At 44.7% G+C, this 23683-nt stretch overlaps 1 pseudogene; it reads left to right on the forward strand.

The window, feature by feature from the left end:
* Positions 1-18439, forward strand: part of LOC149982140 (uncharacterized) — a 54641-nt pseudogene extending 36202 nt beyond the window's left edge.
* Positions 18440-23683: the final 5244 nt, after the last annotated feature.

A 23683-nucleotide genomic window follows, 5' to 3' on the forward strand; every position in this document is an offset into this window, starting at 1 on the left:
AGCTAAGCTAAGAATGACAGGAATAATCAAGTCAATAAACGTCGGGTAGTTAGATAGCCTATAGTTAATATATTGGCAAGCTGAATGTATAACTACTAACGTTGGGTAGCTAGTTAACATACCGGTCCATACTGCTGTAATGATATGCTATGTGGTTCGTAAGGACAGCGTAGCTAACAAATTGTCAGCAAACATAACGTGTAAGGTAACTTATTTGAAAAGTCATTACTTTATTACATTGAGTAGCAAGCTACCCATTTGTCGTTAGGGAAAATCTGGTCTGTGATAGTTTTTTTTTTCAAACCTAGCTCTGCAATTAGACTATTATTGTCACAAATCCTGTTTCCTGAGTCTGTTCTGCAGCGGTTATTGGAGAACCGTCTGTTCGTGAAGGCTGAGAAGTGCGATTTTCACGCCCACACGACGTCCTTCCTCGGGTACATCATCTCCAGGGGAGAGATCAAGATGGACCAAGAGAAGGTTCGGGCGGTTCGGGATTGGGTCCAGCCCGGTACGAGATTGCAGCTCCAGAGATTCCTGGGGTTTGCACATTTTTATCGGAGGTTTATCCGTGATTACAGCCGGGTGGCTGCCCCTTTAACTGTACTGACGTCTTGCACCAGAAAGTTCTGTTGGTCTCCTGAGGCAGACCGAGCATTTCTAGATTTGAAGAGCCGATTCACCAACGCCCCGATTCTCTCTCAACCTGACACTTCCCGTCAGTTCGTTGTGGAGGTGGATGCGTCTGATGTGGGGGTGGGCGCCATCCTGTCCCAGCGTAGCTCCACTGACGGTAAACTCCATCCCTGTGCCTTCTACTCTTGTCGTCTTTCTCCAGCTGAAAGAAACTACGATGTGGGTAACCGGGAGCTTCTCACTGTGAAGCTTGCCTTGGAGGAGTGGCGTCACTGGTTGGAGGGAGCGGAGCAACCGTTTGTGGTCTGGACTGACCACAAGAATCTGGCTTACGTGCAATCGGCTAAACGTCTCAACTCCCGTCAGGCCCGGTGGGCTTTGTTTTTTGGACGCTTCAATTTTTCCCTGACGTTCCGACCTGGGTCGAAGAACGGGAAGGCGGACGCCCTGTCCCGGATGTTCTCCAAGATGGAGGAGAGTGGGGCCAAGACTGAGACGATTCTTCCCCAGAACGTTGTCGTGGGAGCCGTTACATGGAGGATTGAGGAGGAGGTGATGGCGGCTCTTCGGACACAGCCCGGGCCCGATAATCGTGCCTGAGTCGGTTCGTTCTGCTGTCCTTCAGTGGTCCCACGCCAGCAAGATGGCTTGTCACCCTGGTGTTGCTCGGACTATGGCGTTACTGCGCAGACGATTTTGGTGGCCTGCCATGGGAGAAGATACCCGGAGGTTTGTTTCCGCTTGTCCTGTTTGTGCGCAGAATAAGAGCACCAATCGGGCCAGCTCTGGGCTTCTTCACCCCCTACCTATTCCCCGGCGACCTTGGTCGCATCTGGCCCTGGATTTTGTCACGGGTTGCCCTCTTCTGTTGGTAACACGGTTATTCTGACCATTGTGGATAGATTCAGCAAGTTTGCCCACTTTGTTCCCCTCTCCAAGCTGCCTTCTGCCACTGAGACGTCCGAGATCCTGGTTAGGGAGGTGTTCAGGGTCCACGGGTTGCCCTGTGACATTGTTTCTGACCGTGGTCCTCAGTTTACCTCTGCTGTCTGGCAATCCTTCTGTTTGGCCATTGGAGCTACAGTCAGTCTCACATCTGGATTTCACCCCCAATCTAATGGTCAGGCGGAGAGAGCCAACCAGAAGATGGAGTCCACGCTGCGTTGTCTTGTCTCCTCTGATCCCACCTCTTGGTCATCTCAATTACCCTGGGTCGAGTATGCCCATAATACCCTTCCTTCATCTGCCACTGGGATGTCCCCCTTCCAATGCCTGTACGGATACCAACCTCCCTTGTTTCCTTCTCAGGAGAGGGATCTTTCGGTCCCTTCTGTCCAGGCCCACATTCGTTGTTGCCACCGGACCTGGCATCGGGCCAGGAAGGTCCTCCTTAGAGTTTCTGACCGGTATCAGATCCAGGCGAATCGTCGCCGTATTCCTGCTCCCGCTTATACCATCGGAGATAAGGTGTGGTTGGCTACACGGGATCTTCCTCTACGGACTGAGTCGAGGAAACTGTCACCAAAGTTCATTGGTCCATTCGTGGTGGAGAGAATCATTAACCCTGTTGTGGTCCGACTCAAATTGCCGGCAACGCTTCGAGTACACCCCACCTTTCATGTCTCCTGCCTCAAGCCGGTTCACCTCAGTCCTCTGTTACCCCCTCCTCCTCATCCTCCTCCTCCTCGGATGATCGGAGGTGGTCCTGTCTACACGGTGCGCCGCATCATGGACTCCAGACGGCGGGGTCGAGGGTTCCAGTATTTAGTGGATTGGGAAGGATATGGTCCTGAGGAGAGGAGTTGGATTCCTCGGCGTCAGATCCTTGACGATGACCTGCTTCGTGACTTTTACCGCCTCCACCCTGGCGCTCCGGGTAGTCCGCCCGGTGGCGTTCGTCAGAGGGGGGGTACTGTCACGAATCCCGTTTCCTGAGTCTGTTCTATGTTCTGTCCTGGAGTGTTTTTTCCGGCGTCCTGGAACGCACCCTGGAACGCACCCTGTCTGGTTGCCGGGCAATGTAGCCAGTTGGGGTTTCTGATTACCCGCACCTGTATCCCATCAGCTATCTGCACACCTGGTCCTGATCATCATCTCTCCTCTTCATAAGCCCGGACCTGACATCCATTCCCTGCCGGATCGTTAGCCATGAACAGTATGTTGTGCCATAGTATCAGCCTCAAGTTGGATAGAATTTGTTTTGTTGTTTTTTTCATATTGCTTGCCTTAAACTTACCTCCGTTTGTTCTGTCTTCAGTTACTCACCCGGATTATTTACCCCATTCTCGCCTGGTCGTCGGAGGATTCCGCTTCCCCATTGGATCCACCTATTTACTCCCATCAACTCACCACCGCTGCCCGCTACGCCACCTGGATATATCTACCCATTCACTTGTAAATAAATACTCACCTTCTTCCTACTCTCCTTGTCCTGGTCTGCTTCTGGGTTCGATTTTGAAGAAACGTGACAATTCTTTAGTAGTCTATTGTTCAGCTATTCGCCACCCTCCCCAACTTGCAGCAAATTGTTGTTGTTCCCATCTCGTTCCTTTCCCTCTTCCACGCATCACTATTCTGCGCCTGAGTGGCTCACTTGTGGGCTCGCTGGCAGGATATGGCAGCATCTTCGGTTGTGCGTCAAGAATTTTGCATACAGTAGCACGTTTGTATGAAGGTGTGGTTATTCACAGGAAAATTGCTATATGCTATGGAGGTAAATTTGTATATTTTTGGTCGAGAACAAAAGTTTTTTTTATTTTCAATCAAAAGTAATTGTTCTGAAAGCAACTTTTTTCCGACACAAAGGAAGTCATAGCGGACACCCACAAAGTGTGATGATGACATCTCAGGTAAGCAGCACTGGGCGTTCTTCCGTCCAACTTTGGAAGCTTTATTGCTGGCAAAAGTGTCCAGAGGTAAATAAACTGTTCTGTGTGCTTTTTCTCTCTTCATCTCTGCCTGTCTTGTTGTACATGAAACCTGTCTCACATGCATTGATTAAAAAACCCTTAAGATGTCAGCTGCTAATTTTCAGATTTACACCACATAAACACAGCCATTTTCACTGGACTATCTGTTGCTATCTGTTACTGACAAGTCATGATTTCCCTGGGGGTTAGCCTTGCAATAACTAAGTGGTGAGACACATAGCCCATAGCCCTATATTTAAATGTTTCAGGGACACAACGATAGGTGTCTGCGACACATACAGTATCTTCTATTGACATTATCTTCTATTGTTTGTCCTCATGTCTGTTTTTCAGCATAAAGTACTCTGTAGCCACTTAGTGTGGACACCAGGTGAGACCACACACACACAATAACAGCATCTATTCTTCTTCATCCCTCTCCCCCTTCTCCCTAAATCCTCTAGGTTATATCAGCTGTTTTGGTGAACCCCTCCAGCATCTGAACTGGCTGACACAGAGGGCCCAGCTTGGGTCAATAGGAAGTATTATTAAAGAGATGCTTTACATTGAAATACAGATGGAGATGTAGTTGTCCCAGAGTTAATGATCCAGGATCAGTTTTGCATTTCACCTCCTGATGATTTTGATGACTGACCGTGTTAGAATAAAAAAACAAGGCTTAATCATGTTCTCTCTCTATCCATCTGTCTGACATCTTTCCCTTTCTGTCTTCTACACCTCTCTCCCCACCTCGTCTTTCTTCCTCCTTTTATAATGCACACCATATGTGCATTGAAGAGCAGATGGAACTTGTGTTTATAATATAATATTACAATTATCATAATTATTATGCATGTATTATGTATTTATAACACCTGGATAATGAACTTTTTTCAATAAAGGGTTTCAAATTCTCCACTGGTTGAAATGAAGTCTCTCATTGAAATACTACAGCTATCCTGTGTCCTCAGATTAATGCAGATGAAGGGAGTTAGAAATGCATATATTTTTTTCTGTGTAAATGAATTACAAATCAGCCTTTACTCAAATCATGTTTCTAGTCTATTGCAGAGTTACAATGTCTAATCATTGGATGTCCCAGGAGCAGGAGTGGTAAACACTGTTGAAGTGTATAATTGTAATACATACATGCAGACAAATAATGGAGTTTGAGATGACTGAAAAATAATGTCTCTGAGATTCATACCTGAACCGCATCTTTATTTGCCAAGGAAGAGTACATGATCAGTGAATATATTCAATGTAGAGGCTACAATGTGGGAATATCATCCGTGGTAATAACTACAGTACGTGTATGTAGGACTTGCATCTTTGGCATAATAAAGTTATTATATTCTACTCTATCCATAGGCTTCATTAATGCCATTCAGACTTGTAGTTAATATAACAACTGTGATAGCTGAGGTTCATAGATAGGTTCTGAACTAATATTCATACAAACGTTTTAGGGTCCATACACAGATCGGCTACATACTGTAGCTAGTTACACATCCATAGGCATACAGTTATTTTTATCCTCCACTACACAATAAGCAAGTATATAGTTAGCTAGCTATGTTACTTCAGCTACTTTGCAAGATAAGCTTACACAATTGTACATTCAATTTGCAGTAAATGCTTTAGCTAGCTAGAACCTTTACATCCACTGTTTCACACGATGGCAGTCTGGTTTGCTGGTTTTCTCATTAAACAACACAAATTACAAATTCATTCTCCTGTCATAACACTCGCTAGCTAGCTGGCTAATGATAGCTAGTCAGAACTTGCTAAAAAGCGATTTTCATAAATTAACATCATGACAAAAAAGTATGCACAAACGTTTGTCTCTACATTAACTAACATATTCCTCTCAATTGTAAATTTTTTGCTTGACTGTTAACCTGTCTACGATACTGGTTCCCAATTGGGGATCAACCCTCCCACGTTCAGCTGAAACGGTGGCGCATGGAATGCAAAAATATTCTTAAAAATATTTAACCTCCACACATTAACAAGTCCAATAGCTCAAATGAAAGATAAACACCTTGTTCATCTAGCCAGCAAGTCAGATTTCTAAAATGTTTTACGGCGAAAACATAGCACATATATATGTAAAACCACCACCAGACACAGCTCATTTCAATAGCCAAAACATGCAATCAACAAACGCAGGATTAAAAAATAAATCGCTCACTAACCTTTTGAAAATCTTCATCAGATGACAGTAATATGACATTACATAGTACATATTTTTTTTTTTCAATAATATGCCATTTATATCCATAAATGTCCATTTACAGTGAGTTCACCTTCAGAAATTACTCAAAAATGCCCGCAGGAAATCTATGTAGCGCGGCAAGATAACGTAAATAGACATAAACTTTGACTAAATATACATGTTCTACATATAGTTAGAAAGATACACTGCTTCTTTATGCAACCGCTGTGTTAGATTTATTTTTAACGTTACAGAAATCGCACACTATTCCATATGCTGAGACAGCGCTCAGTTCCAAGCTACATTTCCACGTAATGTTGGAGTCAACAGAAACACAGATTTAAGCATAAATATTCCCTTACCTTCGATGGTCTTCGTTCAGAATGTTCTGGAAGGCTTCATACTTACCCAATACATCGTTTGGTTTCAAGTCTTGCGTCTTTGTATTAGCTACTGCTAATAACATCAGCTGAAATGCACCCAAAACGTCCTCTGGTCCGGATAAGTTGCGCATCAAAACTTCAAAATTACACATTATATGTCGACTAAACAGGTCAAACTAAGTGCAGAAGCAAGCTTTATGATGTTTTAGACATGCAAAACAAACTTCAATTCAATCGGCCATCGTCTGCCCTTCTCTTGAGTGCTGGAAACAAAGGAATGGCTGGGACCAATTCGTGCCCATACGCACAGCCTATTCTCTCGTGGCACGCACTAATTTCACTCCCATAGGGTCAATTCTCGCGGGATTTGAACGATGTGAAGCTCTAATGAAAGAGGACATCTAGCGGAAGAGATAGAAAGTGTCCCCAGAATCATAGCTCGTTGGGAAGGGTGGGGGCCATGGCGTCAAAGTTGCTCCAACTTTCATGGCCACAAAAACTAGTTTGGAAGAATGCCTGCCCTGTGAGTTCTGCTATACTTACAGACATAATTCCAACGGTTTTAGAATCTTTAGAGTGTTTTCTATCCAATAATAATTTTTATTTGCATATATTAGCAATTTTTGACAGATTTTTTTTCCAGTTTACTAGGGGTACCCAATCTCTCCAAAGGGGGCGTATGTCTGCCATATCCTTAACAGGGAATTTTTATCAATAATGACTTATGTATACATTTCAATCAGGACTGACTAATCAGAATACTATTATGTTACTGTATATATACTAATCAGAATACTATTATGTTACTGTATATGTACTAATCAGAATACTATTATGTTACTGTATATGTATGAATTTTCTTTTTAACCCTAGTACTGAATATAATGTGTGTAAATATAATCAAGAATTAGAACAATGACTGTCTGTTCCTTGGTAGAAATGAATTAACTATATCGCCAGACTGGCTAGAATGCTTATCTACACCGGCTGACCTTGGCTCTAGGCGAGGTGGGAAGGCTTGAGACCTATAGAGCCTTTCTACCAGTGTCAAGAAGAGACAGAACATTTAGAAAACGCTGACGTCATTTTCAGTTTATAACCTGTGGTAAAATGTGTAAGGAACAGTACTCTTGTGAATAAAATCTCCTGTTTGACTTTAAGTCTGGGCTCTGTCCATGTTTATAAAATAAGGGTCATACAAATCCTTATGAATTGACAGAGTATTTAATTTTGATTGGGTATTAAAACAGAGGAATTTAATTCCTGCAACATTGACTCATTATGACGTTATAAATACTTACATTTGGTTCCACCGTAATGTTTTGTCAGCGATCTTCACCCAGGGACAGGTGACTCGTGTCAAATTCGCCATTGGAACCACTCGATATGATTGGTCATATAAAAACCTCGGGACCCAAATGCATAATGGTGTTCTAACTCCCCCTTGCGGTGCTCTGGAGCAATGAAGCCGTGACGCTGGGTACCTCTAAGTCCCGCGGTGCAAGCTCGCAACTTTTAAAGGAGGAACCACTGTATTGATAGAGTATATGGTTGTATGCCGTTAGCAGCCCAAAAGCACACCACCAACCATGGATAACAAACAGTTGGTATAGCACTTTTTACAGGGTTGGCTTGAGGGAGAGAGGAGAGGGGAGGGGAGAGGACAGAAATGAGAGGAGAGGAGACAGGATAGGAGGATGGGCACAGGTGTGCGATTAGGGTTTTTACCCCTTGAGAAGCTATCCTCTCTGATCCCATGGCAACACCGATCTATAATTTATGCAAACAAATGGAATGGGGAGAGTTTACACCCAAGGAACACACACACACGCCAACAAGTGGAGATTGATGAGAATTTACAGGGGAGCACACCCACACGCTCTCTCCCTTTCTCTCAAGCACAGCATAATAGGCAATCTCTTAAATGTCTGTCTATTGGGGCCCAGACCAAACAGTCGTCACTATGGTGATAGAGCTTTGGGTCAGTTCGTCATCAGTGACAGAGATGATATATAGATAGATATCTACTGTACTGAACACCGTGCAGAAATCGAGCAACAAAATACCAAACCGGTGCCCAAAGTGCCTAAGGGCCATTCTGTGTGTTCAAGAGACACCATCATGGGATTATGGAGAGTGGAGGGGATTTTGGATTCTCTGGCGCCTCATTGGACGATCAAAAGTAACTGACACATATAATCATCTCCCATTGGGCCAACAGTCAGAGTTTGAGTGGGCAGGCTGACAAGTGTGTGTGTGTGTGTGTGTGTGTGTGTGTGTGTGTGTGTGTGTGTGTGTGTGTGTGTGTGTGTGTGTGTGTGTGTGTGTGTGTGTGTGTGTGTGTGTGTGTGTGTGTGTGTGTGTGTGTGTGTGTGTGTGTGTGTGTGTGTGTGTGTGTGTGTGTGTGTGTGTGTGTGTGTGTGTGTGTGTGTGTGTATGTTTATGCATACCTTTCCGCCACCCAGATATTGTAAGCAGATAAGTGACGATGTGAATAACATTAGGTCCTCACGGTGAAGATACCTTTTCATTAGTGTAGATATGAGTCCATTCCATTGCCAGCTTCTGTAGGTGATAGGATCAGTGACAGCATGTTCAATAGAGGCCCCATCTCTCTCTTACATCAGAGTTGCAGGTATAACCCCTCCTAAGCCTGAGGATTAGTATGCCCTCATCTTTTATTCAATCCCTCTCTTCTGGAGAAGAGGAAAAAGGGGGGAGCGAGGAGAGAAATATAATTTATCCCTTACGCTACTTGATGAATCTGCTCTGGGTGGATAAACTATTTATGAGTTGCGCTGCAAAAATTCCTCCATGCGTCTCTTCCCCTCCCCTCCTCGTTTCGGATAACCAAATCTAATTTGGCTTGGCGACACACAAACACGCACACACACACACGCATGAGGGAACAGATATCCACAAAAAAATATGTACGCACACACAAACAGTTATTAGCATGTGTGCCATGCTGTACTCATACTGTGTGAGGCTCGCAGGGCCTCATACAACAGTCTTCAGGACAGACAGGATTCAGAACAGACAGGCTTCGGGACTGACAGGCTTCGGGACAGACAGGCAGGCTTCAGGACTGGCAGGCTTCAGGACAGACAGGTTTCAGAACAGACAGGCTTCAGGACAGACAGGCCTCAGGACAGACAGGCTTCAGAACAGAGGGCCAGATGTTGCTGATGGCAGCCTGTCCTCATCACACAGTGAAGTCACCTTCCTGAGACCTGAAGTACTGCACCTCTTGACTATCAAATTGCTGGGTATTTATCTGTGGTTTAGCCATCTTGTCAGTTTCATGGAATGTGTTGTATTGTTAAGAGCATGGTACAGAATCCCAGAGTGGCCTGGTAGATGCTGAACCGCAAAAAGAACATCCTGGCCCCTGAGCAGGAATTATGATTACACAGAAGTCTGAATAAATACGGTACAATTTTAAATGCTGCTTCCTATGACTATGCAAATCTGCCAGAATATGTAAATCAGTTGCACATCTACCTTTCATGTTACGCAAGAGTTCAACACCAAACAGAACAGAGCAGGATCTCGCTAACCTTGCATATTTTCCCACAGCCTTTGGCTTGTGGATAATCACATAGACAGGCTGCTACCACTGTACCATTCAAAGATCAATGCTAAACAGTAATACAGCCATTCCAGCGAGTTTTCATTGAGCCGCTAATCTTAAATGAGCTAAAAACAGACACGTGATGTGAAAGGGTGTTGTACTGTAAGGAAGGTTGTTCCCGACTGAGCAAGAACAAGCTGCTGTTCTGCAAGATGTTGGGGAGATTTGGTGAATTAAACTGGTGTGGCCTATAAGACCTGCAAACTTTGTTTTCTCACTTGGTAAATACCAAGAAGTTAGTTCACTGGGCTAAAAACGTGTGTGTGTGTGTGTGTGTGTGTGTGTGTGTGTGTGTGTGTGTGTGTGTGTGTGTAACAACATGTATATACTGCAGGATGAGCCTGGTCATTTATCTGCCATCAGTCCTGTTACACCACAGAGGCTGTTCACCACAGACACCGCTACACCACAGAGACCTTCACACCACGGAGACAGTTACAACACAGAGATCGACGATCAGTCACTGTCCCCAAACCACAGATGCTGCCGCTCTGTCTTACTGTCACACACTCATTACCCCTGCTAATCTCTGTCTTCCTCACACACACACGTACGGTAAACACATACTCACATACACACACAGAGAGAGAGAAAACACACCAACACAAAGCTTTCTGTATAAAACATATAGGAAGAGACTAGTAGTGCCAAAATAAAGCATATTCTATCAGCCACCATCATTTTTTTTCTTATTGACTAGACTTGCCTTACTTGAGCAGGAGTTAAAGCACTGTACTGGACAGAGTGATACATCAAACACTTTGAAATTTGACATTTGGAACAACTTTGAAATTTGATGTTTGAGGAACATGGATGAACATCTAATTCTGACGTGCAACTGTGAGAGCTTGTTGTAAAAGTGAGATGGGAGCAGAGGAGTAGAAAAGCAGCTGAATACTAAACGTGTAGGTAATATGACACACACACAGCTCAATGTCAGAATAGCCTCGGCCTCCCGCGTGGCGCACTGCTTCTCAATGCTAGAGGTGTCACTACAGATCCGGGTTCGATTCCGGGCTTTGTTGCAGCTGGCCGTGAACCGGAAGACCCATGAGGCGGCGTACAATTGGCCCAGCGTCGTCCTGGTTAGAGAAGGGTTTGTCCTGCTGGGATGTCCTTGTCCAATTACGCTCTAGCGACTCCATGTGGCAGCCGGGCACTGGTGTTTACTGCGACACATTGGTGCGGCTGGCTTCCAGGTTAAGCAAGCAGTGTGTCAAGAAGCAGTGTGGTTTGGCGGGTCGTATTTCGGAGGAAGCATGGTTCTCGACCTTCACCTCTCTCGAGTCCGTAAGGGAGTTGCAGCAATGGCACAAGTTTGTAACTACCAATTGGATATCACGAAATTGGGAAGAAAAATACAGTAAAAACAAAAAAAACACACAAAAAATGAGGATTGCCTCTGGTCACTGGAGTGGGTAATGAGCTTTAAACCAGAGCTGTTTATTGTTTCATTCAAATGGTTCTGCTTGGCTGATGTGTGTGTGTTTTATGCAAGCGGGTGGGTGTGGTGTTTTTTATATAGGATTTTTTAAGAGGACCCAGTCTGTTTGATGGACATATGAGGTGTGTATGCATGTGTATGTAGGTGTGTGTGTATGGGGAGTGGAGGGGGGTGGGTAAATGCTGAGTGATGCTGAAGACCTATCATTTTTCATTACCTGATCATAAACATCACAGATGAACCCAGGCAGGTCACCCATGATACAAGCCAGTATTTGACGTCCATGCCATGTCTGAGGACGCCAGGAGATGACCGGTCTCTAGGGCAACAGTGAATGCTGTTACTTTCAAGTAGGTTTTGGTTTTGCTACTGTGTTTTGGACTAGGATAGTGGATGGGTGTAAGCATTTGATTCCTAAGGTTGAATCCAGCAATAACGTTTTATTTTTCAGATTTTTTTGTCAGCCTCTCCCAAACCTTAACCCTTACCTTAACCATTCAGAGGTAATACATTACTTTATTGTGGAGTTAAAATCAAATCGTATTGCTCACATACACATATTTTGTTAGTGTAGCGAAATGCTGGTGTTCCTCGATTCAACAGTGCAGTAACAATACACACAAATCTAAAAGAATGGAAAGGTGAGGGTGTATGATGAGTAGGTGTGTATGAGTATGTGTGTATGTATATATATACACACACATACTCATACACACCTACTCATTCAAGGGGTTTTTCTTTATTTCTACTATTTTATACATTGTAGAATAATAGTGAAGACATCAAATCAATGAAAGAACACATGGAATCATGCAGTAACCAAAAAGGTGTTAAACAAATCAAAATACATTTTATATTTGAGATTCTTCAAAGTAGCCACCCTTTGCCTTGATGACAGTGCTTTTCCAAATGTCTTCAAGGAGTTCCCACATATGCTGAGCACTTGTTGGCTGATTTTCCTTCACTCTGCGGTCAAATTCCTCCCAAACCATATCAACTTTTCGGTCGATTTCTCAGCCAAGCATGGTGAAGAAACGGGAGCTTTTTCGCCTACAAAAATAATATTTTTGGAAAAAAGGAACATTTGCTATCTAACTGGGAGTCTCCTGAGTGAAAGCATCTGATGTTCTTCAAAGGTAAATTATTTAATTTGGTTGCTTTTCTTATTTTTGTGAAAATATTGCCTGCTGCCAGCAGCATGATAAACTTACACAAATGCTTGTCTAGTGTTGGCTGTAACGCATATTTTGAAATGCTGAGATGACAGTGTTGTTAACAAAAGGCTAAGCTTGTGTTTGAATATTTTATTTCATTTCATATGCGATTTTCATGAATAGGAAAAGTTTCTAGGGGTATTTATGTCCGTTGCGTTATGCTAATGCATTTGAGCTATGATTACGCTCCCGGATACGGGTTTGCTCGTCGCAAGAAGTTAACAAAGGCTTTTCAAGAGTCCTTCTGTAGAAGAAAAGTATTTATGGGGGGTCATAAACCTTACCCACAGGCCAACGTCATGACAGTAGTCTCAAATAGAGCTCATCCAGTTTATTCTCCAGTGATTGCACGTTGGCAAATAGAACGGATGATAGAGGCAGGTTACCCACTCACTGACAAATTCTCACATGGCACCCTGTATTTCCTTCTTTTCTTCATGCTATCGACGGGGATTTGGGCCTTGTCTGGGAGCAGCATTATATCCTTTGTGTCAGACTCATTCAAAAATTAAATGTTGTCCAGTTCGAAGTGAGTAATCGCTGTTCTGATATCCAGAAGCTCTTTTCTGTCTTTAGAGACAGTGGCATCAACACTATGTACAAAATAAGTTACAAACAATGTGAAAAAACACAATAGCAAAATTAGTTGGGAGCCCGTAAATCAGCAGCCATCCCCTGGCCCCATTTTTCCAATCTGTTAATGCCTAAATTTAAGCTTCAACGCGTTGACTTTTATAACAACTTCGGAATTTGACGTTTGAGAAACATGGATGAACGTCTAATTCTGATGTGAGCCTGTGAGAGCCAGATGGATGAACATCTAATTCTGATGTGACCCTGTGAGAGCCAGATGGATGAACGTCTAATTCTGATGTGAGCCTGTGAGAGCCAGATGGATGAACGTCTAATTCTGATGTGAGCCTGTGAGAGCCAGATGGATGAACGTCTAATTCTGATGTGAGCCTGTGAGAGCCAGATGGATGAACGTCTAATTCTGATGTGAGCCTGTGAGAGCCAGAAGGATGAACCACAAAGAGAGAGAAGGACAAGTTAAAGATACAGTGGATGAGTGACAGAGAGAGTCACCCTGCTTTTGTAGGGACCAAACAGAGTGAAAACCTGAGGGAGACAACCATTCCTTCACTCCGCTTTCCTCTCCTCCTCCTCATCCCTACAAACAGACTGCGAGTTGGTTTGGATCTGAACCATTCTAAATGGAAAGCTGTTGTTTTATTCCACAGGTCGGCTTGGCTTGCAGGATTGTGTGTGTGTGCGTGTGCGTGTGCGTGTGTGTGTGTTTGTGTTTGTGTGTGTGTGTGCGTGTGCGTGTGTGTGACACAGTGGCATGTGGTGAAGAGGTAATGAATTCCTCAGCGAAGCAGCAACACGAAACAGCTTGCAGATACATTTTTAATAAGAGCTCTGCAGTTCACAGGCTGCGTGGCAAACATTGTGTTTCTGTGTGTGTGTGTCTGTGTGTTTAATAAGAGCTCAGCAGTCGGCAGGCAGAGTAACAAACATATTGTAATGAGCAGTTCCTGCCTGCCCTGACTCCCCTTGGTTCCCCTGTGACTGACAGGGAAGATGGCACTACCAATGCGGCTGGCTCCCAATCAGGACACACAGGACTTGAACACACACCCTCCTCCACGCTTGGGGCTTGGAGTCAGAGACCTTTACCAGAGTAAAGGCCCGTTTACAAAGTCTCAGGAGTACAGTAGGATGATGATACACATAATTTTGTCATACCACATCATACCATATTTCCATGATACAGTAAGTTCTCTTTCCAAGTCTAGAACCCATACACAATGTTATCAGTTGTATAACTTACACTCTGCAAACACTCTATAATATAGTACATAATATAATATAGTATAAAATATAGTATAAAACGATCATTCTCCCAACTAGCTCTCGCAGTCTCATGAAAAAACAACTATTTATTGCTGGATTCAAACTTGCAACCTTTGGAATCAGAAGCAGATCCTTACACCCATCCGCCAACCCTGTCCTCAACGCCCTAGCAAAACCAAAACCTACTTGAACAGCGCTCACTGTTGCCACTGGTGGCCGGTTTCCACATCACCTCCCGCTGTCCTCATAGCATGGATGGATGTCAAATACTGACTTGTATCACAGGTGACCCGACTGCATTCCCCAACCAATACACATGGATGGATGTCAAATACTGACTTGTATCACAGGTGACCTGACTGCATTCCCCAACCAATACACATGGATGGATGTCAAATACTGACTTGTATCACAGGTGACCTGACTGCATTCCCCAACCAATACACATGGGCTTACTATAGTAGTAAGTTATCATTTCCGTTACCCATAGCTGTAGTAAGTTATTGTTCCATGCACACGTGATATGATGGTGTAAGTATGGGGGTTGCTAACTAGCATCACTTGTCCCATTGTTTAGAATTGTTCCGCATTCATCCAAATAGTTATGGGATATTAGAATCCTCTTGTCTTAACCTTTGTCATCTTCAACCTAGTAGCCAGGACCAATACACTAGGCGATGTCAGAGGAAGGCCCACATTTTTTTTCAAAGACTCCAGTCCCAGAGGTCATACTGTGGACTGTTCTCTCTGCTAACGCACGACAAGCTATAACAGAACGCCAAGTCTAGGTCAAAAAGGCTCCGTAACAGCTTCTACCCCAAGCCATAAGATTGCTGAACAATTAATCAAATGCCCCCCCAGACTATTTACATTGACCCCTACCTACATGTACAAATGACCTCGACTAACCTGTACCCCTGCACATTGATTTGGTACTGGTACCCCTGTATAAAGCCTCTGTATTGTTATTTTCTTGTGTTACTTTTGATTTTATTTTTGATTTTATTTTGTAAATATTTTCTTAATTTTCCTAAAACTGCATTGTTGGTTATGGGCTTGTCAGTAAGCATTTCATGGTAAGGTCTACACCTGTGACCTAGTAAGGTAGGTTAGAGACGCAGTTCCAGAACATAAAATAGAGTATGAGGTGTTACAGAGGAGGGTATGATATAATATGGCATTGTACTATATTGTTAACTTATGGAGCAGACAGTTTCACTCTAAACTCAAGTCTGACAGGGTTGATTAATCGGGCTGTTTATCAGTATGCAACAAGTGTTAACAATATAAACAGATAAACAGCCCACTTCATCAAGCAGAGATACAAGTCAAACCTTTACGGTGCCTTTTGGTGCAGACACATTCGATATAAAGCCATCTGAATTGACAGTCAAATAAACAAAGAGGAATAAGTAGATAAACAAATCACTTAGAGCAAGGAAGATAATTGCCTGACATTGATTCTTCCTATCTTTCCTTCTATAAACAGTGTGCGTGCGCGTGTGTGTGTGCGTGTGCGTGCGTGTGTGTGTACATGTGTGTGGTATGTGTATATGTGTGTGTGGTATGCGTGTGTGAACATGTGTGTGTGAACATGTGTGTGAACATGTGTGTGTGAACGTGTGTGTGCACGTGTGTGTTCTGTCCTCGCTGCTTCCTTGATGGTGCAATCCATTTCAATAATCAAGCTGCTCTCAATCTGTTTTCCGTGCTAGGAAACCGGTGAGCGTGACAAAAGATGGGTTACTCTTTCTCTTTCACCTTCCCTTCATTCCTCTCTACATAAAGAGAGGGAGGAAAAACCTGTAACATCAACAGACCGGAACTCACTTAAACTTGACTGAAAGGCAAAGACCCTCACAATAACACTGTGGTCAGAGACTCACACACACAAAAACAGTTATCACACATTGGATAGTTGCCAAGGACTGGGCTAAGACAGCATTTCCCAAACATGGTCCACTGGACCCCAAGGGGTGAACATTTGGTTTTTGCCCTAGCACTACACAGTTGATTCAAATAATCAACTAATCATCAAGCTTTGATTATCAGCTGTGTAGTACTAGGGCAAAAACCGAAACATGCACCCCTTGTGGTCCCTAGGACCAAGTTTGGGAAATGCTGGGCTAAGGGCTCGAATCTTTTTCAAAACCCATCAGAGAACCAATTTTAGAGAGGATGGAGAACAGCGTGAATGTAACGTGTGTGTGTGGGGAAGGTGTGTTGGAGGGCTTTATGACTAAATCATGAGGCTAATAAACATGGTACAGTGTGTTTAAGAGACGCCGCTTCCCTTTTTGGACAGATAGGCACCATTACTAAAAACACTGCAGTCTCAGTCTCTGTCTTTCTCCCTCAGTCTCTCAGTCAGTCTCTCTGTCTTTCTCGCTATCTCTCTCTCTCTCAGTCTCTAACATCCTCTCAGTCTCTCTCTTCGTCTCACTCTCAGTGTTTCGGTCTCTCAGTGTCTCGGTCTCTCTCTGTTGCTCTGTCTCTCTCTCAGTCGCTCTGTCTCTCTCTCTCTGTCTGTCTCTCGCTTAGTCTCTCGCTCAGTCTCTCGCTCAGCTCTCTCTGTCTCTCTCTCTCTGTCTCTCTCTCTGTGTCTCTCTCTCTGTGTCTCTCTCTCTGTGTCTCTCTCTCTGTCTCTCTCTCACTCTCACTGAGTCAGGGGTTTAGGTAAGTGTGTTGTTGGGCTCCTGGCTCGTCTGATATCAGAGTGATGCATGGAGGACTGACGATGTGGACAATCATCACCACACAAATACACACAGACATGTACACACAGGTGATAAATCTAAGTGATGAAGCTGTGGCCTGCAGGTTAATCATTGATTAAAATGAAATATTAATTGAGTGAAAAAACACTCCTCATGAGGGTTTTGTCAAGTGTAATCTTATTGGAGAAATAGAGAAGCAACGTAAAGGTTCAACGGTATTTCTATTTCATATGAAAGGATCACACCCTGACTTTCCTACTGTAGGCAATGTATGAGTGGGATATCTATATGCCTGCATGAATTCATTCATCATGAGATAATGTGGGGGATGTGACACACACAGACACACACACATTTTTCCATAAGCTGTCGCCGGAAGCTGGCCACCCTGATTTGACCCTGAGCACCATGGGAATCCTGGGCTCCAGACTAACATTATGGATCTGTCTATTTACCCACACACACACTCATACACATGCATACACACCCACACACAGACACACAAGTACACACACATACACACACATGCACACAAACAGTACACACACACAGATACACACGCACATGCATGTACATTATAAATAAAGGCAGAGAATGCATAAGCAGGTGGGATGTTAGCCTAGCAGTTAAAGCGTTGGGCCAGTAACCGACAAGATGAAAAATCTGTTGATGTGCCTTGAGCAAGGCACTTAACCCCAATTGCTTCAGGGTCGCAGTTGATTTCACACATTCGTATTAATTAATGCACACTTGTACATGTGTGAAATAGGACAAATGTAAGCACCCACCCATGTGATGCCTGGATGTATTTGTGAAGGCATTTATATGTGTGAACGTGTGAGTGTGTGTTAAGGAGCCTATGCCATTGGTCCCGTTAAAATCGTTTTACTAATGGGACAGGTTACATTTTGTACGGAGCTAGCCAGTTCTCAGTTTAATCACAAATATGTGACTCGTTTCAGGAAACTAGGTGTATGTCGCGTGTGACTACTTCGCAAGAGAGCCATTTGAACGTAAACTTTTTTTAAATCAAAATGTCACAACCTGATCTGTTTTCCTTGTTGCAGCTGCAACGTATCCTGGGATTTGCCAACTTTTATCACAGCTTTATCCGGGGTTACAGCACCCTGGCTTCCCCCCTGTCTGCACCCACCTCTCCCAAGGTTCCATTCACGTGGTCTCCAAATGCTGACCGGGCGTTCCGGGACCTCAAGCACTGCTTCACCACAGCTCCCGTATTGGTTCATCCTGACCCGCACCGTCAGTTTGTTTTGGAGGCTAACGCTTCGGATGTCGGAGTGGGGGCTGCCCTGGACCTCAAGTTACATCCCTGCGCCGCCTCCTCCCATCGTCTTAACGCCATGGGGAGGAATTACGATGCGGGGAATCGTGAGCTTCTAGGGGTGAAGATCGCGTTGGAGGAGTAGAGGAACTGGTTGGAGGGGGAGGAAAATCTTTTAATTATGTGTGGACGGATCACAATAACCTGGAATATCTCAGCACCGCCAAGTTTCTCAATTCCAGGCAAGCTAGGTGGGCACTGCTGTCACGCCACTATGACGCTGCGGCTACACTCTCGGACCCCAAGACCAACCTTCCCACCTCGTGCCTGGCAACGGCACTCAGCTGGGGAATAGGGAATCAGATCTGCGAAGGGGCAGTGTTCCCAGCCGAACCTCAGGGGGGCCCAGATAACCTTGATGTTTGTTCCTTGTAGTTTTCCAAAGCCGCCCTTTTAATTTCTCTCCCCAAGCTACCCTCTGCCAAAGAGAAAGCCCAGCTCATGGTGCAGTAAGTCTTCCGGATCCATGGACTCCCGGGTGGACATGGTCTCTGACCGGGATCCTCAGTTCTTGTCCCAGTTATGAAAGGCGTTCTGCACGCTCATTGGGTCGTTGGCCAGCCTGTCCTCCGGGTTCCACCCTCAGTCTACCAGCCATTCGGAGCGAGCAAATCAAGACCTGGAGATGACTCTTTGCTGCCTTGTCTCCGCCAACCCCACCACCTGGAGCCAGCAACTCGTGTGGGCCACCCCTCTTCCCCGTCTCATCGACGGCCAACCGGCGTACACGGTGAGGCTCCTCAAGTTTGACAGCGGGGCAGGAGATTCCAGTACCTGGTTGACTGGGAGGGTTATGGCATGGAGGAGAGGTGCTGGTTCCCCGCTATGGGACATTATGGACCCAGGCCTCATCGCTGAGTTCCACCACTGGCAACCCGGTCAACCAGGCATGCGCCCAGGTAGGACACCAGGTGGTGCCCCTAGAAGGGGGGGGGGGGGGGGTACTGTCACACCCAGATCTGTTTCACCTCTCTTTGTGCTTGTCTCCACCCCCCTATCCAGGTGTCTCCCATCTTCCCCATTATCCCCAGTGTATTTCTACCTGTGTTCTCTGTTTGTCTGTTGCCAGTTCGTCTTGTCTCGTCAAGCCTACCAATGTTTTTCCCATACTCCTGTTTTTTACTAGTCCCCTTTTTCTAGTTTACCCGGTTTGACCATTCTGCCTGCCCTTACCCTGAGCCTGCCTGCCGTTTTGTACCTTGTGACACTACCCTGGATTACTGACCTCTGCCTGCCCTGACCCTGAGCCTGCCTGCCGTTCTGTACCTTTCCGACTCTGCTATGGATTACTGACCTCTGCCTGCCCTTGTCCTGTCGTTTGCCTGCCCTCTGTCTTTGTAGTGAACTTTTGTTACTTCGAACTGTCTGCATCTGTATCTTCTCCTAAGCCTTCTTACAAAATGCATATTTTGGCAGAAATGCCTTCTGGAACATGTGAACTTTCATAAGCCTTAATAGCAAACCTGTATGACATCTGTAAATACAAATACAATTGCCTAGTTGGTTTAGCCACAGAAAAAGTGAGCAACCTTCCCAGTAGCATTGATTGGCTTAGATAATGAATGGGCTGGACATGCGAAGAGATGAGTTTAGATTGGTCTGCCATGTAGAACGCTTCTGTCTATAACATGAGCTGGTCAGTATGTGTATGTAATCCTTTCTAATGCTGCTTTTTGAAAGATATCATGAAGAACTGTTTCTGGAGGACCAAGTTTTGATATCAGTGGAAAATTCTGGCCTAAATTCCACTATGCAAGTAACCATTTCAATAGAATGTTCATGATGTCACTGCAACAACTGTCAATAGATGTAGCTGGTACATTCCCTCTGGCCATCTACTCCGATTTCAGAGCACTCTCGTGTGTGTGCCAGTGTGCCAGAGCGCAGAGTAAATTTACACGCGCTAAACACCCGTTGATGATGTCTGGAAGTAGATAGCAAGCTAGCCAACGTTAGCCAGTTAGCTTGGTGCTTGACTGCTGTTGTTAGGTCAAAACCCTCGGATCAACCCTACTCCTCAGCCAGAGTGCTCTGAATTGACGAATGGACAATCTGGCAATGCTCTGAGTTTATGAACGCCCAGAGAGCACTCTGAGCAGACTCTGGCACTCCAGATTAAATTTACGAACACACCCGTAGTATAAACCAGCCTTTAGTTTTGAAATCTTTGGTTGTTTAGTACATGGTCTCACATGTTAATCCTTAAAGAGAAGGGTGGGGCTAAGGCTTTAGAGGGTGTGAACGATGCTGAATGGGTGTAGACAGAGAAGAGCTCTCCAGTATGTGTACCAGAACATTCAAGGCCATTTTCTCAAAAGTGAGGTTACAAGTTTATCAACTTTCAAAGCATATGTACTTTCCCATTGTTCCTCAACTGTAGTGTATGATATACAATTTTCAAGTCTCTACTTTTATTCAATGTAAAAAACACAATTTCAAATGTTGCTACATAAGATGGAATATATGAAGACATTTATGAAGGCATGTAGGAAGAGATGAGAATGTCAGCATGCAAAAACTGCACTGGTGTCATTTGAAAAATCCAATGGAAAGACATCATTCTGTCTTTCCTCTTTCACTGTAAAATTACACTGTAAAATTACATTGTGTCAAGAACTGCAACATTGATTGTTTTTTCACGCTCAACAGTTTCCCGTGTGTTCCAAGAATGGTACACACACACACACACACACACACACACACACACACACACACACACACACACACACAGCAGGCAAGAACACTGTTACATGTAATTCTCAGCTGTCCAACCAAACTCATGAAAATACTTAATTAGATACTGTTTGCTCCTGTCCCTAAGGGTGTGTGTAGTGTGTGTGTGGTGCGTACATGTGTATGTGTCTCCATTGTGTGCAGCATCTGACACCATCACATTAAACAGTGTCCCCTGGTCCCTCTGCATTTACATTAACATACAGGTCATCTCTGCTTTCACTGCTTCACAATAACCACTGATTACTACAGAGAGGGAAGAGGGAGGGAGGGAGGGAGGCAGGGAGGTGCCACCAAGAGAGGAGGAGAGGGGGAGTGGGGAAAGGAGGAGAGGACGAGAGGGGGAGATGAGGAGGGGAGGAGAGGAGAGTAGGAGCGGGGGTAGGGGTAGAGGAGGAGAGGGAGAGAGAAGGAGAGGAGGATAGGAGTTAAGTAGGAGAGGAGAAGCTAGGAGCAGAGGTGGAGAGGAGGATAGGAGAGAGGAGGATAGGAGAGAGGAGGAGGGAGGCGAGGAATTAGAGGTGTCACAAGGAGAAGAAGAGAGGTGGAGAGGGGAGAGGAGGAGAAGAAAAGAGGAGGAGGGGGGAAAGGAGGAGAGGGGGAGAGGGGAGGACAGCTGATGAAGGAAGGATAGAGAAGACAGCAGGGGTCACAGTAAAAAAGGGAAAGGTCTTCACTTGTGGCAAACAGTGATTGTCATTAATAGACCTGTCACACACACACACACACACACACACACACACACACACACACACACACACACACACACACACACACACACACACACACACACACACAGTTCAGTAGGCTGTGCACATATCCTTGCTGCTGCGTCTTAATATTTTATTGGCGGTCTACAGCAAAAGAGGAACGACTTTACACACACACACAGCCTGTGCAGGTGGGGGAACACTCTACACAAGAAAGACATTCCCTAACACACAGCCGTACTGCAAGTGAGGAAATCATCTCCTCTACACAACCTTTATACATAACTATGCAACATTTGGTTTCTGTACAGCACCTTGAGATATCAGCTAATGTACGAAGGGCTATATAAATAAATTTGATTTGATTTTGATTTGAACATACACACACTTACTCTCACATACACACATCTAAGTTATAGTTTCTAATGCTGGTAAGACTGTAATTCTGCATTGTGTTAGGCCTAAGGTGTTCTGTGCATCAGTCTGACTTTCTGAAAATATTGATTGCAGCCCATTACCCCAAATCACACTGCCATTACCAAAGTGATTCTCCTCCGTTTCCATGCCCTTTCTTTGAGACATTGTCTCCGCCGGCTCCATAGCGGCTAGTTTCCTGCAACTATATTTACAAATTACATGGTGGAAAGTGGCAGAGCCGCACGGATCCCTGGACGGGTCCCTGGAGCCACACACATCAGTGGGTGTCTTCTGAGCCTTCATTCATTCCAGGGCAGGGTAACAACAGAGGAGGGGAACAGTGATTACCATTACATTAATAAAACAAAAGGTAAGCTTTGACAAGGTGAAAAACAAAAGGTGGCATTGCTGTTTTCCCCATGGAATGGCAGAGCGCTATTCATTTCAGAGGACGCGCAGACACACTAACACAGAGGGGTGTTTATCCAGGCTTGTAATGGTATTATTCCTCTGAAAGGTTCATTTCTCCAGCTCAGGGCGTGTGAGAGAGAGAGAGAGAGAGAGAGAGAGAGACAGAGGGAGCGAGCGAGAGAGAGAGCGAGAGAGAGAGAGAGAGAGTGGGAGAGAGAGAGAAAGAGAGAGAAAGGGAGAGACGGAGAGATACAGTGGGGAGAACAAGTATTTGATACACTGCCAATTTTGTAGGTTTTCCTACTTACAAAGCATGTAGAGATCTGTAATGTTTATCATAGGTACACTTCAACTGTGAGAGACGGAATCTAAAACAAATATCCAGAAAATCACATTGTATGATTTTTAAGTAATTAATTTGCATTTTATTGCAAGACATAAGAATTTGATCACCTACCAACCAGTAAGAATTCCGGCTCTCACAGACCTGTTCGTTTTTCTTTAAGAATCCCTCCTGTTCTCCACTCGTTACCTGTATAAAAGACACCTGTCCACACACTCAATCAAACAGACTCCAACCTCTCCACAATGGCCGAGACCAGAGAGCTATGTAAGGACATCAGGGATAAAATTGTAGACCTGCACAAGGCTGGAATGGGCCACAGGACAATAGGCAAGCAGCTTGGTGAGAAGGCAACAACTGTTGGCGCAATTACTAGAAAATGGAAGAAGTTCAAGATGACGGTCAATCACCCTCGGTCTGGGGCTCCATGCAAGATCTCACCTCGTGGGGCATCAATGATCATGAGGAAGGTGAGGGATCAGCCCAGAACTACACGGCAGGACCTGGTCAATGACCTGAAGAGAGCTGGACCACAGTCTCAAAGAAAACCATTAGTAACACACTACGCCGTCATGGATTAAATTCCTGCAGCGCACGCAAGGTCCCCCTGCTCAAGCCAGCACATGTCCAGGCCCAGGATGATCCAGAGGAGGAATGGGAGAAGGTCATGTGGTCTGATGAGACAAAAATTTGAGCTTTTTGGCCTAAACTTCAC

Source organism: Oncorhynchus mykiss, chromosome 8 (assembly GCF_057628025.1).
Source record: "Oncorhynchus mykiss isolate SJ-2025 chromosome 8, ASM5762802v1, whole genome shotgun sequence".
Classification (NCBI taxonomy): domain Eukaryota; kingdom Metazoa; phylum Chordata; class Actinopteri; order Salmoniformes; family Salmonidae; genus Oncorhynchus; species Oncorhynchus mykiss.